Genomic DNA, 18,077 nt, shown 5'->3' with positions numbered 1-18,077 from the left:
AATCTCCTCGGTGCACGCTCACACGCCCGTCACCTAGCATGTGCCTCACCTCCAAAATAATCACATGATACAAAAATCTGGGGTTTCATATCCTCAGGACCAGATTTATAACTGTTACTTACCTCAAATCGTGAAATTCCTATTCTGCAATGCCTTTGCCTCGCAATTCGGCCTCCAAATGCCTCGAATCTAGTCACAAATAATTCGTTTAAGTCAATAAAATTTATTGAAATTAATTTCATAAGAAAATGCTAATTTTTTCATTAAAATCCGAAATTTTAGCTCAAAACTCGCCCGTAGGGCCCACGCCTCGGAACCCGACAAAAGTTACAAAATTCGAAAGCCTATTCAAACACGATTCTAACCATACCTATTTGACCAAAATCCTATCTCAACTCGACCCTCAAATCTTCAAATTAAACTGAGAGGGTTTTCCAAAATTTTCAACTTAATTCACCCATTAAATGATGGATTCAAAGGCATAAACATGGAAATTAATTAAAACTGGATAAGAATCACTTACCCCAAACACCCACGCAAGAATCTGTCCAAAAATCGCCTTCTACCGAGCTCCCAATTCAATTTTGTGTTATGAACTCAAAACCTCCGTTTTGGGACTTTTAATTCTGCCCAGATATGCCTTCATCGCGAATGCGGAAAGAGCCTTGCATTCGCGAAGCACAAACTCGACTCCCAGAATTTAACCCTTCGTGAACGCGACCATGGCTTCGCGAACGCGAAGCTTTACCAATCTCACCCTTCGCGAATGCGACCCTGGCTTCGCAAAAATGAAGCTTTACCAATCACACCCTTTGCGAACGCAACCTCTGCCCCGCGAACGCATAGACTAAGGGTCTGGGGTCCCCAGCTACCTCACTCCTCTTCACGAATGCGACACCACTCTCGCGTTCACGATGCACATACAGACCACACCTTCACGAACGCGTTCGCATCTTCGCGTGAACAACTCCAGTTGGCCTCTCAAATTCCCTATGCGATCGCGAGACATCTCTCGCGAACGCGATGAAGAAAAGTCTGCAACAAAAATACCAGAAATCTGTTATCTCTCCTAAGTCCAAAATGATCCGTTAACAACCCGAATTCAACCCGAGGCCCCTGGGACCTCAACCAAATATACCTACAAGTCCTAAAACATCATACGAACTTAGTCGAGTATTTAAATCACATCCAACAACACTACAAACACGAATCACACATAGATTCAAGCCTAATGAACTTTGAAACTTTCAATTTCTACAAATGCCGAAACCTATCAAATCACATCTGATTGACCTCAAATTTTTCACACAAGTCTTAAATGACATAACGGAGGCATTCAAATTTTTAGAATCGGATTTCGACCCCGATATCAGAAAGTCAACCTCGGTCAAACTTCCCAAAAAATTATTTTTTGCCATCTTAAGCCTAATTCCACTACGGACCTCCAAATAATTTTTCGAACATGCTCCTAAGTCCAAAATCACCATACGGGGCTATTGGAATTATCAGAATTCAAATCTGATATTGTTTACACATAAGTCCACATCCGGTCAACTTTTCTAACTTAAATTTTCAATTATGAGACTAAGTATCTCGTTTCACTCTGAATTCTCTCCGGATCCGAACTAGCTAACCCGATAAGTCATACAACAATTATAAAGCAAAAATTGAGCAGTGAACGAAGGAACGGGGCGGTAATACTCAAAACGATCGGTCGCGTCGTTACATCAACTCCCCAAGATTTTGTGTCACGGAGTACATGAGCTACTAAGAGTACTATATACAATATTAGAAAAGAAGTATTGTCTCATATAATTTAATAATAACAAATAAAAGGACGGTGACTCCAAAGTCTACGAACGGGAGTGCAGCGCTACCTCAAGTCTCTAGAAGTCCAACTAGTCTCCCCTCTGAACACTGCTAGGGCATTTGCTTAGATCTGCATAAGAAGTGCAAAAATGTAGTATGAGTATAACTAACCCAATGCACTCAGTAAGTATTGAGCCTAACCTCGAAGAGATAGTGACGAGACTATAAAGAGACGCTTACTTATACACATGTTCAATTAATAAGCAGAAAGCAATAAAAATAGAGACAAATAAAAGAAAAAGTTCATATGAGAGAATAAATAACAAGGTTCACAAAAATAACAACACTGCATAACCTCAAGATACAAACACCATAGAAGAGAAACATCAAACAAGAAATAATATCAAGACATTATATGTGTTGCGGCGCACAACCCAATCCAACCTCAATACCGTTGTAAAGTACAACCCGATCCAATCTTAATATTTTTGCGACATGTAATCTGATCCAACCAATATACAGTTGCAGCGTGTAATCCGATCCAATCTCAATACCAGTCTGCATGAAAACACCCAACAAGCAACGAACATGACAAGGATCAACATAATATCGTGGAGAAAACAAGCAAGAAAAATATTCCAAGTAAAGGATAAACATATAGACATTTTAGCATTTCAACATTTCAAGAGACATTTCGAAGATATATCCGAACAAGGACCAAAATATTTGCCAATAACATGTAAGAAATCAAGGAGTCTCACAATTCAATAGAACATAAGAGAATAACACAAGAATTAGGCAAGGATATGAATAAACACTTCTGCTTGCATGTTTTAACTCATGACAAACGCATATACACTCGTTATCATGCATATATATCGTCTCCAATACAATTAGCACAGAGCAAGTAAGACATTTACGACCTAATTCCCTTTAATCAAAGTTAACCATAAAACTTACCTCATTCCAGAATAAATCAACAATCAAGCCTTCAAACAACTCAAATGTAGTCAAACCTTACTCAAATAAGTCAAAATAAGTTTTAGAAACTAGTCTAGTATCAAAAGGTTCGATCTTTAACATATTTGAAAAAGTCAACATAAAGTCAACCCGAGTTCACTTGGTCAAAATCCAAAATCAAGACCTAATCTCGATTACTCAATCATCCCCGAGTCCAAATATGTGACTTGCTTTGGGATCTGGCCTTAATTCAATGTCTAAATCTCTAGAAAAAATCTCAAGTTTCTACAGAAAATTTCTATTTCTACTCTATAAAATCCTAGAATTAGGGATGAAAATCTATAGAAAGTAACAAAAATTAATCAAAAATAAGTTAAATATACTAACCTTTGAAGTTGGGGAGAAAATCCTCTCCAAAATAATCTCCTTGTTTAGTCTAGGTCAAAACAATAAAATAAAATGAGTTAATCCTGAAATTTTTTATTGTTATCCTAACTGCAAATATCCCAATTATGAACTATTGTTCACAATTGCTTAGCTCGCAAAAGTGAACCAGTGGTCGCAATTACGAAGAGGCACCTGAGACACTAAAGTCACAAATGCAACACTCGCTTCGCAATTGCGAACATCGCAAATGCAATCCCAGCTTCGTAATTGCAACGCTGGCCTCGTTCCCAGATATTGCAAATGCGAGGTGTTATTCCCAAATACGAATAAGCAACTCAACGCAATTATGATGACTACAGCACCAACAACTCCAAGACTTATCAAAACAACCCGAAACCGATCCAAAACTAACCGAGCCCCTTGGGACCCCATAAAAATATTAAAACAAGTATATAAATCATACACGAACTCTCTAGTAAGTTCAAAACATCAAAATAATATTAGAATCAAGAATCAACCATCAAAACTCAAAGATTTTTAAGTTTTCATAAGTTCAAATTCCAACTTTCAACAATAAGCACTGAAACCGCCTCGGATCACCCGGGACCCAAACCAAACATATATATAAGTCCGAAATCAACATACAAACCTACCGGAATTGTTAAAATATCGATCCAAGGTTGTTTACCAAGAATATTGATTGTGGTCAACTCCAACAACTGCAAAGCTCTAGAATCAAGATTTTTATATCAAAACACATATAAACGTTTTGGAAATCAAAATAAACTATGCACACAAGTCATAAATTATCAATTGAAACTATTCAAGGTCTCAAATCATGAAATGAAAAGTTAGAACTCAAAATGACCTATTGGGTCATTACATTCTCTGCCTCTAAAAGATACGTTTGTCCTTGAAAGGACATAGAAATATACCTAATAGGTAAAGAAATATGGATATCTACTCCACATATCGGTCTTGGACTCCCAAGTAGCCTTCTCAGTCGGTTGTCAATTCCAAAGCACTTTCACGGAAGAAACATCTTTAGATCTCAATTTTGGAACATGTTCTTCTACATTAGCTACCGACTCTTCTTCATAATTCAAATTCTTATCTAGTTGCACCGTGCTGACGTCTAGAACATGCGACTTATCTTTATGATACTTCCAAAGCATAGCAACATGAAATACCGGATGAACTTCCGTAAGACTTCGAGGCAAAGAAGCCTATACACGACCTCCCCAACTCTCTCTAACACCTCAAACGAATCAATAAACCTCGGGCGCAACTTGCCCTTCTTCCCAAATCTCATCACACCTTTCATAGGCGAAACTTTTACAAGTGCCTTTTCGCCCTCCATGAAAGCCACATCACGGACCTTCTTGTCCGCATAACTCGTTTTCCTACTCTGTATTGTTTGAAGACTTTCATGAATCAACTTCAGATTCTTCAAAGAATCACAAACCAAATCCGTACTCAACATCCTAGCCTTACCAGGATCAAACCAAGCAATAAGAGAACAACACCTCCTACCATATAAAGCCTCGTACGGCGCCATCTGAATGCTGGACTAGTAGTTGTTACTATAGGAAAACTTTGTCAATGATAGGAACTGATCCCAATGGCCTCCAAAATCAATAACATAAGCCCTTAACATATCCTCAAGGATATGAATGGTCTTCTCGGACTGGCCATCTGTCTGTGTGTGAAATGCAGTGCTCAGCACCACCTGTGTGCCCAATTCTCGCAGATCAAAAAGTGCGATGTGAATTGAGTGCCATAGTCTAAAATGATCGAAATGGGCACACCGTGTAAATGAAAAATCTTTCTGATATAGATATGACACAACATCTCTGAAGTGTAAGAAGTCATCACCGGAATGAAATGCATATGTTTGGTCAATTTATTCACAATGACTCACACAATATCAAACTTACTCAAAGTTCGTGGTAAGACTACCACTTAGTCCATAGTAATATGCTCTTTACTTCGGTATCACCAACCTCTGAGTCAAACCACTTGATTTCTGATGTTCATATTTCACCTATTGACAATTCAAGCACTGTGAAACATGTCCAACAATGTCCTTATTCATCTTTCACCACCAGTAATGTTTCTTCAAGACGTGATACATCTTTGTGAAACCTGGATGAATAGAAGACAATTAACTATGAGCCTCCTTAAGAAAGAACTCCCTCAAAAAATCAATATTACGAACACAAATTCGACACTAAAGTCGTAATACAACATCATCCTCAATCACCACCTTCTTCGTGCCACCTTGCTGCACTGCATCCTTCAACACCAACAAGTGTAGACCGTTATACTTGTGAGCCTTAATACACTTAAAAAGAATGAATGTGCAAGCAAGAACCCTACCATGCTCAAAAATATCCAATCTCACAAATCTGTTAGCCAAGGCCTGAACATCCATAGCCAATGGCCTCTCCTCAGCTAGAAAAAATGTCAAACTATCCATACTCTTTGCCTTCCTACCCAAGGCATTGTCTACCACATTTTCCTTCCCCGAATGATATATTATAGTGATATCATAGTCTTTCAACAACTCCACCCACCTTTGTTGCCTCAAATTCAAATCTGTTTGCTTGAACAAGTGCTAGAGACTTTGATGATCAGTTTAAGCCTCACATGATACGTCGTACAAGTAGTGCCTCCAAATCTTGAGCGCGTGCACAATAGCTTCCAACTCTAAATCATGAACATGATAGTTCTTCTCATGGGTCTTCAACTGACAAGATTTGTAGGCAATCACCCTACAATCCTGCATCAAAACTGCACTAAGCCTAATGCACGAAGCATGACAACACACAGTATAAGGCCCTGAACCTATGGGCAACACCAAAACTAGAGCCATAGTCAGAGCAACCTTGAGCTTCCGATAGCTCTCCTTACACTCATCAGACCATATGAAAGGAGCACCATTCTGAGTCAAAATTGGTAATTGGAGCGGCAATACATGAAAATCCCTCATCAAAGCGACGATAGTAGCCCGCCAGACCTAAGAAACTCTGAATCTCTACATCTGAAGTAAGTCTAAGACAATTCAAAATCAGTTCAATCTTCTTAGGATCAACCTTGATAACATTACTAGACATAATATGACCCAAGAGTGCAACTGAGTCCAACCAGAACTCACACTTCGAAAACATGGCATATCGTTGAATATCCTTCAAAGTCTGTAGTACAATCCACAAGTGCTGCTCATGCTCCTCTCTACTACAAGAGTAAACCAGAATATCATCAATGATACAATCACAAAGGAAACAAAATAAGATTTGATCACTCGATTCATCAAATCCATGAAAGTTGCTAGTGCATTAGTCAAACTAAATAACATCACCAAGAACTCATAACGACCATAGCAAGTCCTAAAATTTGTCTTAGGGATATCTGAAGCCCTAATCTTTACCTAATGATAGCCAGCTCTCGAATCAATCAGAGCACACCTTGGCACCCTGAAGCTGATCAAACAAATCATCAATACGAGGCATTCGATACTTGTTCTTAATGGTAACCTTTTTCAACTATTGATAATCAAAGCACATCCTTATAGAACTATCCTTTTTCTTCACAAACAACATCGGCGAACCCCAATGAGATACACTTGGTCTGACAAATCCCTCATCAAGAAAATCTTACAACTACTCGTTCAATTCCTTTAACTCAACTGGAGCCATACGATACGGTGGAATAGAAATGGTTGAGTGCTCAAAATCAAATTAATACAAAAGTCAATATCCCTATCAAGTGGCATGCCCGAAAAATGCACTGAACACACTCTCCATGCTCTCAGCCTCCTACTCAAAGCATCGGACACCACATTGGCCTTCGCTGGGTGATAAAGAATGGTGTTATCATAGTCCTTTAGCAACTCTAACCACCTCCATTACCTCAAGTTCAGATATTTCTGGTCGAACAAGTGCTGGAGACTCCTATGATCTGTGAATACCTTGCAAGACATGCCATAAAGATAATGCCTCAAAATATTCAATGCGTGAACAATGGTTGCCAACTCCAAATCATGAAAAGGGTAGTTCTTCTCATGCGGCTTCAACTGACATGAATCATAAGCAATAATTCTACCCTCCTGCATTAACACGCATCCAATGTCAATTTGTGAAGCATCACAATATATTATGTAAGAACTTGATCTCGAAGGTAAAACAAAAACTGGAGATGTAGTCAAGGTAGTCTTGAGCTTCTGAAATCTCTCCTCACACTCACCAGACCACTTGAATGAGGCATCCTTATGGGTCAATCTAATTAAAGGTGCAGCAATGGACGAGAAACTCTCCATAAAACAACGATAATACCCAGCCAACCAAAGAAAACTCCGGATCTCAAAAGAAGAAGACTGTCTGGGCTAACTCTGAACTGTCTCAATCTTCTTCAGATCTACCTTGATCCCCTCACTGGACACCGCGTGGCTCAAGAATGCCACCGAGTCAAGAAAAAAAACACACTTGGAAAATTTAGCATATAACTTCTTTTCCCTCAAAGTCTAGAGCACAATCCTCAGATGTTGCTCATGATCCTCCTGGCTGCGTGAATACACCAATATATCATTAATAACAGAATAATGAAATAATCAAGGTACGACAGAAATACATTGTTCATCAAGTGCATAAAGGCTGTTGGAGCATTGGTCAGCCCAAAAGACATCACCAGAAACTCATAGTGACCATAGAAGGTCCTGAAAGCCGTCTTTGGAATATCTGAATCTTGAATCTTCAACTGATGGTACCCCAATCTCAAATCAATCTTCGCGAATACCCTAGCACCCTGAAGATGATCAAATAAATCATTAATTCGCGGTAATGGGTACTTGTTCTTGACAGTAAACTTGTTTAGTTGCCTGTAGTCAAAACACATCATCATAGAACCATCCTTCTTATTCTCAAATAGAACTAATGTACCTCACGGCGACATACTAGGCCTGGTGAAACCCTTATCAAGAAACACCTAAAGTTGTTCCTTTAATTCCACTAACTCCATTAGTGTCATGCGATACGGTGGAATAGAGATGGGCTGAGTGTCCGGCATCAAGTCAATACCAAAATCAATATCTCTATCAGGTGGCATGTCTGGCAGGTCTGCAGAAACACATCTGGGAAGTCCATCACTACCGGAACTGACTCAACGGTAGGAGTATCATCACTAACATCCCTCAGAAAGGCCAGATACACCAAACACCCCTTCTCAACCATTCTTTGAGTTTTTAAGTATGAAATCACTCTACTGGGAACATGATCCAGGGAGCCTCTCCACTCTAACCTCGGCAACCCCGGCATCGCCAACGTTACAGTCTTAGCGTGGCAATCTAGAATGGCATGATATAACGACAACCAATCCATGCCCAAAAGCACATCAAAATCAAACATGCTAAGCAATAAAAGATCAACTATGGCCTCATAACCTTCAATGATCACCACAAACGAACGATATACATGGTCTACCATAATAGAATTATCCACCGGTGTAGATACATGAACATGCATAACTAAATAATCACGAGGCATATCCAAATAACGAGAAAAGTATGACACATATGAATAAGTGGAATCAGGGTCCAAAAACACTGAAGCCTCCATGTGGCACACTAAAACAATACATGTAATCACGGCGTCGGAAGCAACTGCCTCTGGCCTGGATGGAAATGCATAGCAACGGGAATGACCAGCACTTGATTGACCTCCCCCTCTAGGGAGACCTCGAACTGCCTGAGTCCTACCCCTGGCTAGCTGTGCGGGTGGTGCAGTTGCTGGTGCTGAAATCATAGGTTGTAAGCTCTGTTGTGGAACCCTGCCAAGAAGTCTGGGGCAAGTCTCCGCACTCGTAACAACCCCGCCTCAGAAGACCCTAATAACCCGAGTAACTGCCTGTAGAACCCTGAGAAGATGCAGCACGGTAGGAACTTTGTGCCAGAAATGCATTGAATGACGACTGTAATGGGGGAGCACTGTAAGAACTATGGCTAACTGAGGAACCACGTGGAATCTGACTAGCTGCCTGAGCGGACCTAAAAGGACGACCTTTACTGTAATGTTACTAGCCTCCAGATCATGCACTACTAAAAACACCTGAACCACGAGGCCTTTTGGCCTCCCGCTCCTCACGCTTAAGCCTGCGAACCTGCTTCAAGCATCTATTTTTCATGCAACAGCAGTTGTGCGGATAAGGTCCACAAGTTATCATAAAGTCTCCCCATTACAATTGTCTTTTCGTCAGGAGCCAAATATTTTTCATATTAGAATCTTTGATTATGCAATATAGGTTCCAATTTTCCCACCACAACACACAAAAATGGGTCTCCAAAGAAGGTTGGGGATATATGTTGGGTATGAATCTCCTTCTATTGTAAAATATCTGGAACCTATGACTGAAGATTTATTTATGATAAGATTTTCTAATTGCCATTTTAATAAATTAGTATACCCAACATTAGGGGGAGAAAATAAGCAACTGAAAAAAGGAGATAGATCGGAATGCATTATCACTATTTTATTTAGATCCGCGAACAAATCAATGTGAACAAGAGGTTCAAAAGATAGTTCATTTACAAAATATTGCAAATCAACCGCCAGATGCATTCACTGACCTACTAAGGGTGACTAAGTCACATATTCCAGATGTCAATACTCCAATTCAAGATGATATCTCTGCAGTACAATCAATCAAAGCAAATAAGTTTAGTCTACGCTTAAAACGTGGTAGACCAATCTGTTCTAAAGATAAAAATTCTTGAAGAAGAAAAGGAGAAAATGATCAAAGTGATCATAATACGGAGGTAGTGGCTCAAGAAGAGTCCCGAGACATAACAAATGATAAGACCTCAAGAATAAAGGGACCTCAAAATTTGTCGATGAATATAGACAGAGAAATGATTAGCCAAAATGGAAAGATGCTATCCAGGAAGAATTAACTTCACTTGGAAAACATGAAGTCTTTGGACCTATAGTTCGAACACCTGAAGGTATATAGCCCGTAGGGTACAAATAGTTTTTATGCAAAAACTGAACTGATAAAAATGAAGTCGTTAGATATAAAGCGTGGCTTGTGATACAAGTATTTTTACAAAGACCTAAAATTGATTATATGGAGACATATTCTCCTATGGTGGATGCTCTCACGTTCATGTATCTTATAAACCTGGCAGTGCATGAAAAACTTGATATACGTCTAATGGATATTGTCACAGTCTATTTGTATAGAAAAATTTATGAAAATCCTTGAAGGATTTAAAATTCTTGAAGCATATAAAAGTTTTCGAGAAACTTGTTCAATAAAGCTTCAAAATCCTTATACGGATTGAAATAGTCAAGATGCATGTGGTATAATCACCTGAGTGAGTACCTATTGAAAGAAGGGTACAAGAATAATCTAATTTGTCCTTGTGTCTTTATAAAAAGATTTAGATCTGAATTTATTATAATAGATATATATGTTAATAATTTAAATATCATTGGAACTCCTGGGGAACTTCCAAAAGCAGTAGATTGTTTGAAGAAAGAATTTGAAATGAAAAATCTTTGAAAGACAAGATTTTGTCTTGGTCTACAAATTAAGCATATGAAAGATGGAACTTTTGTCCATCATTCATGGCATTCAACGAAACAGACTATGGTTACTGCTTCTTCAAATCATAGAGAGATAATAGTCATTCATGAAGCAAATTAAGAATGCATTTAGTTGAGATCAATAACTCAACACATTCAGAAAACATGTGATTTTTCTTTAAAAGGGAATATTCTAACAACATTGTATGAAAATAATGTCGCATGTATAGCTCAACTGAAAGGAGGATGCATTCAAAGGAGACTAAACAAAACATATTTCACCAAAACTCTTCTTCACTCATGATCTTCAAAAGAATGGTGAAATAAATGTTCATCAAGTTCATTCAAGTGATAATTTGGCAGATCTGTTTACTAAGGCATTGCCAACCTCAACATTTGAGAAGTTAATATACAAGATTGGAATGCGGCGTCTCCGAGACCGTAAGTGGCATTTTAATCAGGAGGAGTAAAATTATGCGTTGTACTCTTTTTTCATTAACTAAGATTTTGTCTCATTGGGGTTTTCTGGTAAGGTTTTTAATGAGTCAGCAAGCAATGAGTATTATAAATAACTATGTACTTCCCATGTTTTTCCTATTAAGCTCTTAATGATGCATATTTCTTTTTTTTACATGGCTATCAGAGTGGGAGTGTTGTAAATAGTATGTGGATGAATGTCCATGTGTGAATTGTTTGTGAATGAATTTTCATACTTTATGTCCATCCCTTGCACTATTTTACTATAGTGATCTTGACCTTTTTATGTCTATAAATTGGCTTGTAACTAGATTGTAAATGACACACAATTGAATAAGAGAACCTTCTCCTTCTTTTTATCTTTATTTATTATTTATGTTTTACTAAATTGCTTTTATTTCAAAACAACTCTTATTCATATACTTTGTCATTGAAGATGGAAAGAATAGAAAAGCGTTTCTTTTTTGGTTTTACGAATAGAAAAAGTTAGATATGTTATCTTTTTTGGTTTTAAGCATCGGGCAAGGATCATCCATTGTAGTTATATCCATTACTCTTCAATTCAATGGAGTGGTGAATGTAAGCACGTGGACAAGAGAAACATTAACGATTTGTATCATTTTGCTTTGGTAATCCTTCAAATCTTATATATTTTCCAACACTAAATATTATCTTTAAAATCAAAGTAATTACATTTGACATGACTTGGTACATTGATATTGTTGGTGGCTTTTGAATCGTTGTTTGGCCTTTAGTACCTACAATATGATTTTTAAACGTTTATAATAGAAATTAGTATGGTATTTATAAGTTTATTTTACAGAGAAAATTTGCATAAAATTTTTATAATATCTTCATTCCAAGCTATTCTCCATGTCATAAAGCATAATGCAACTAACTGAGTAGGTACTCCACATATATTTCCAATCCATATGGATCACCCCTCTATCTTTCTCCGCTTTAATAATAAGCTTTTTGTCTGTGACGAGGTTCGAACCGTGGTATGCGCCTAATACAAACATCACCCTCTACGCTTCTACCACAACCTTTTCAAATAATCATTTCTTAAACTTCACGTTAAACAAACTCTTATTTCCCCAATATTTGCTGAGATGAAAATAAGGCAACAAAATTTTGAGGTCTTTGAGTAAAAACTGTAAACAGAAGTCTAGAGAATCTTGATTTTAAGTGAAAATTACCTTCACTTGAAGATGAGCCGGATATGAAAGTAAAGCTTCAATAGGTACTCCAATCAAATAGTACCGGCACTTATTTATAATTGCAATTGTGCTTTATAAACCTGCTTCTATTGCCACACCTACAAAATTTTAAAGTCTCAACCAATTGAGTGTGTTTCTTGCGGGGTTCATCCCATGTAATAGGCACGTGTGTATTATTAATTTGGCCCCAAGTTTGGAAATTAATAGAGGAAAATTGTAAATCTCACGTAGCTTTCTTGGAGGCTACGGATTGCACTCTTATAAAATGAGTGTTTTATCACTTCTTTCGACACACTAACAAAGAGAGAAAGAAATAGTGAGGCATCACAGCGGGTATGGAAATATCAAAAGAGAGTTATTTCTTTTGATTGTTATAGAAATCTTTAATTTATTTTATTCGAGCCTACAAAGTATAAAATTTCTTGCTATAGTGATATCGGTTGCTCCTCTCGGGGTCATAGTTTTTTTTTTCTTATTCAAAAGAATTTTTCACGTAAAAATCTTGATATCATTATTACTCTTTTATTCTTATTGGTTACCGTATCTCGGTGCTACGTTATATTTCATTGTTACCGTGAATTTTATTTATTGTGCGAGTTTATTCCCAATAACTAGTATCAGAGTATAGGTTCTACTCGTTGAAATTATTCACGGTCGGTAGTACTATACTCGGTAAAAAGATAAAATGCTTGAAATAAAGTACGAGATAGAAAAGTTCAAATGAGTTAACGGTTTCTCAACAAAGAAAAGAAGGATCAGGAATCTGCTCGTCCAACAAGGATTACATAAGGCATTAGACGGTGATGCCAAGAAACCCGATATCATAAAAATTAAGGATTGAACTGACTTGAATGAAAAGGTTGCTAATGCAATCAGGTTGTACTAATCAGATGATTTGGTAAATAACATCATTGATGAAGATAATGCATGTGGCATTTAAACAAGGTTGAAAAGCCTATATATGTCCAAAACGCTGACAAATAAACTGTACATAAAGAAACAGTTATATGTGGTATATATGGGTGAAGGTACGATTTTTTTATCATAATTAAATATATTTAATAGATTAATCACACAGCTTGCCAATCTCGGAGTAAAGAACGAGAAAGAAGATTAAGTCATCTTGCTACTGAAGTCGTTGCTATCTTCCTATAATAATTTGGCAACAAGCATCCTGCATGGTAAGATCACTATTGAGTTGAAAGACGTCACATGAGCTCTTCTACTCAATGAAAAGATGAGAAAGAAGCCTAAAAATTAAGGACAGGTCTAATCACATAAGGTAGAGGCAAGAGTCACCAAAGGGGTTCGAGCAACTATGGTAGATCCGGAGCTCATGGAAAGTCTAAGAACCAATCTAAATCAAGAGTTAGAAATTACTACAATTGTGATCAATCAGGTCATTTCAATATAGATTGCTCAAATCCAAGAAAGGGCAAAAGTGAAAGTGGTGGCAAGAAGAATGACGACAACACGACCGCCATAGTACAAAATAATGACAATTGTGTTCTCTTCATAAATAAGGAAGATGAATGCATGCACTTGGTAAGTCCAGAGTCAGAATGAGTGGTTGACATAGTAGCATTTTACCATGCCACATCGGTAAGAATTATTTTTGTAGATATATAACAGGTGATCTCCGATACTTTAAGAATGGGTAACACAAGTTACTCAAAGATTGTGAGGATTAGTGATATTTATATCAAGACAAAATGCCGAATGTACATTGGTTATAAAGGACGTGCGACAGGTATCTCATTTGGGGATGAACTTGATCTCGAAAATAGCTTTAGACCAACATGGATACGAGAACTATTTTGCAAATCAAAAATTGAGACTCACCAAGGGACTATTGGTGATTGTAAAGGGAGTTTCTCGTGGAACGTCGTAGAATACAAATCAGAAATATGTCGAGGTAAATTGAACGCGACACAAGATGAGATTTTTATAGATTTGTGGTATAAAATAATGGGTCATATAATCGAGAGGGAATTACAGATTCTTGAAAATATATTACACATATCTTTTGCCAAAGGTACGACGGCAAAACCTTGTGACTACTATTTATTTGGAAATAGCATAGTCTCATTTCTAATATCGCCAAAAATAAAATTGAATATACTTGATTTAGTATATTCTGATGTTTGTGGTACAATGAAGATAGAATCGATGGGTGGTGAAACATATTTTATTACTTTTATTAATAATGCTTCACCAAAATTGTGGGTTTATATCTTGAATACTAAAGAATTATTTCAAGTTTTCCAAAATCTTCATGATCTAGTGGAAATAGAGATAGGCCGAAAGCTAACGCATCTCCAACATGACAATGGAGGTGAGTACAGTTCAAGAGATTTTGAAGAGTAATCTTCGAGCCATCAGATTAGACATCAAAAATCATTTCTGAAACCCCACAACAAAATAATTTAGCCGATATGATAAAACACATCATTATTCAAAAGGTGAGAAGTATACTCGGGATGGCTAAACTGCATAAGTTATTCTAGGGTGGAAAAGTTCAGACAGCCTGTAACGACCAGATCGTTCGTTTTTCTTTCTAGATCCCTATTCCCCTATTTAAGACTCTTCGTATGTGTGTTTACTATTTTATGACTTGAGGGGATGGTTGGTTTGGTTTTGGAAGGGTTCGGGTTGAAATCGGAACATTTAGTTCCTTAATAGTGGCCTAAGATGGCCAAGTTTCACTTGAGTCAATATTTTGAGTAAATAATTTCGGAACCATGATTTGATGATTCCAATAGGTTCATATGACGATTTTGGACGTGGGCATACGTTCGGATCGATTTTCTAGTGATCCAGGAGTGTTTCGGCACATAATATTGAAAGTTGGTGCCTTGAAGGTTCTAAAATTTCGTAAATTTTGTTTGAAGTAGACTTTGGTGTTATCCATATCCGTTTGGGATTTTGAGACTGGGATTAGGTTCGTATGGTGATTTATGACTTGTGTGTAAAATTTGGCGTCAAAGTATGATTTGTTGTGTTTGGAGCTAGTTGAAAAAGTTTGAAGTTCATAAGTTGATTAATTTGGTTTTAGGGTGCAATTCTTCGTTTCGATATTGTTTTATGTGTTTCGAGGCTTCGATCAAGTTCGTATTGTGTTTATGGACTTGTTGGTGTATTTGGACCGGGTCCTGGATGTCTCGGGTGTATTTTGGACCACCCGGAGTTAAGTCACAATTTCAGAAATATCTGCTACTAGTTTCCTTCTTCGCAAAAGCGGAAAATATCTCACATTTATGTAGAAGGAATTGGGGACTAGGACATTTTGTGCTTCACTTTCGGGAAGAACCGGTCATGTTAGCGATGTCTTGGGACCATTGTCCTTAGCAATCATGAAGACAGTTCCGCGTTACCGTAGAAGAACTGGGCCAGGGAGGTCAGTTGGTCTTTACCATTTGCATTCACGAAGGTTGGAACGCATTCGCGAAGGTAAGGCTGGGTTAGCCTTCGCGATCGCGAGTTAGAGGACACATTCGCATAGATCTTTTCAGGCGTGGCAGACTTTTGCCTTGCGATCATGAGGCCCTTTTCGCAATCGCAAAGAAGGAATGTTTGGGCAGTGACTAGTTTTAAAAAATGAGACTTGGGCCATTTTCTTCATTTTTCAACTTCTCTTGGCCGATATTGGAGCTCTTGGAGGAGGATATTTCATCTAGCATTGTAAGGTAAGTGATTTCTATCCAATGTGAGTTTAATACATAGATTATGGGTAGATTTTAATATAGAAATTGTAGAAATCATGGGATTATGTTGAAAAACCTAGGTTTTGGTAAAAATGGGAATAGACCAAGAAATTGATTATGGAATTGAGTATACATTATATATTTGAGTTCCTAAGGTTATGATTAACATTTATCTACAAAACATTCCAAAATTCGGGCACGTGGTCCCGGGGTGACTTTTAGAAACTTTTCAAATTGGGTTGGGTAATTACTCTAATAGATGAATTATGAACTTTTGAGTATATATTGATTATTTTGTATAACTTTTGACCAATTTCGGGTTGCTCAGCGTTATTTTGAGGATATTAGTGTGTTTTGAGGGTCGGGAAGAGGATTTGGAAAGAAGGTAGTCTCTTGGCTAACCTTGTAAGAGGAAATCTTCTCCATAGGTGTTTAAATGGTAAATTGTTATTAATTATGGGTGTTACGTACGCATGAAGTGACGAGAGTTCGTACGTAGCTAAAATCATTCTTATGTCCTGGTAGGCATAGGAATTTTCCATGCCATACTTGTACTAACCAAGTTGTTAGTTTAATTACTTGAATTTATAATTAAAATTTAATTTAGAATTTTTTGAGACCGAGCTTCATTATCTTAATTTTTGGCAGAATACTTGATTATTAGTAGAAATTATGCCTTCTTTGAGTATTATTCTTATGTTGTAATCGTTAACCGTAACTTGTAGAGTTCCTTTATTCCTGTGGATCGAGTCGAACATCTCAGCAGTATATATATGAGATGCTTCTATGTTTCGCGTCAGTCAACCCTCAGCAGTGTACACGATTATTCTGGAACGGGTCGTGCGACCTCATCATAACTCGTGCATAATATTGCTAGGAGTCTGGTTACACTTGATAATTCCTACATGACTTGAGAATTGATAATTACTTGATGGCTCTTATTTGTTGAAGTTGGCATGTGATAATTTTGATTTTAAATTGATATTTCGTTAAGGAATCGTTTATTTATTGTCTCCCCATTCCATTGTTATTATCGTATTTCATGCCTATTTATAATTCCTGCACTTTATTTATTGACCACTAGTAAGTGTCAATGTCGACCCCTCATCACCACTTCGTTGAGGTTAGACTAGATACTTACCGGTACACGTTGTTTACATACTCATGCTACACTCTGGTACTGAGGCAGGTACATCTTGTACTCGCTCGGGCGCGCAGCCACATTACCCGGAGGCCTAGTGGTGAGCTGCTCCCCCTTGCTCCGATTTACAGCACCCGGAGTCTCCTTCCTATTGCATTTATATTCCTGTCTATTTTATTTCAGACAGTAGTTGTAGAGGTTTGTATATTTTACTAGATTGTTTGCACACTTGTGACACCAAGTGTTTGAGAATTTCTAGTAGATATTTATGGGTTTTGCCTATTAATATCACCATTTCACTCTTATATTTATTTTTATGCTTTAAATCACCATGGACTTTTATACTTGTTTTCTTTATTAAATAAAATCTATGACTTTAAAAGTAATAAAATAAATAATTAGATGGATTTGTTCACTGTTGGCAAACCTAATGGCGACTTTGGACAAAATCACGGCCTATAGTGGAAAATGAATCGTGACAGCTTGGTATAAGAGCTTTAGGTTCACATAGGTCTCACAGGTCATGAGCAGGCCTAATATAGTCTTGCAGATCGGTGCGGAGACGTCTGTACTTATCTTCGAGAGGCTATAGGGAGTTAGGAAACTTCCTTTTCTTCATCTTCCACCATGCAGTTCATGTTGTGCTAAGTATCTTTCTCTTATTATCTCACAGATGGTTAGAACGCGCGCTACGATTGTACTTGGTGGCAGAGGGGATGCCCTCGTCCTCTAGCAGGAGTTGTTCATGTTGCATCAGTAGTGGATCCAGTGGAGAATCCTGTTATTGAGGAGCAGGATGAGG

This window comes from Nicotiana tomentosiformis, chromosome 2 (genome assembly GCF_000390325.3).
Source record: "Nicotiana tomentosiformis chromosome 2, ASM39032v3, whole genome shotgun sequence".
Lineage (NCBI taxonomy): Eukaryota > Viridiplantae > Streptophyta > Magnoliopsida > Solanales > Solanaceae > Nicotiana > Nicotiana tomentosiformis.
The sequence above is the reverse complement of the archived record's forward strand: the minus strand, read 5'-3'. Positions refer to the sequence as shown.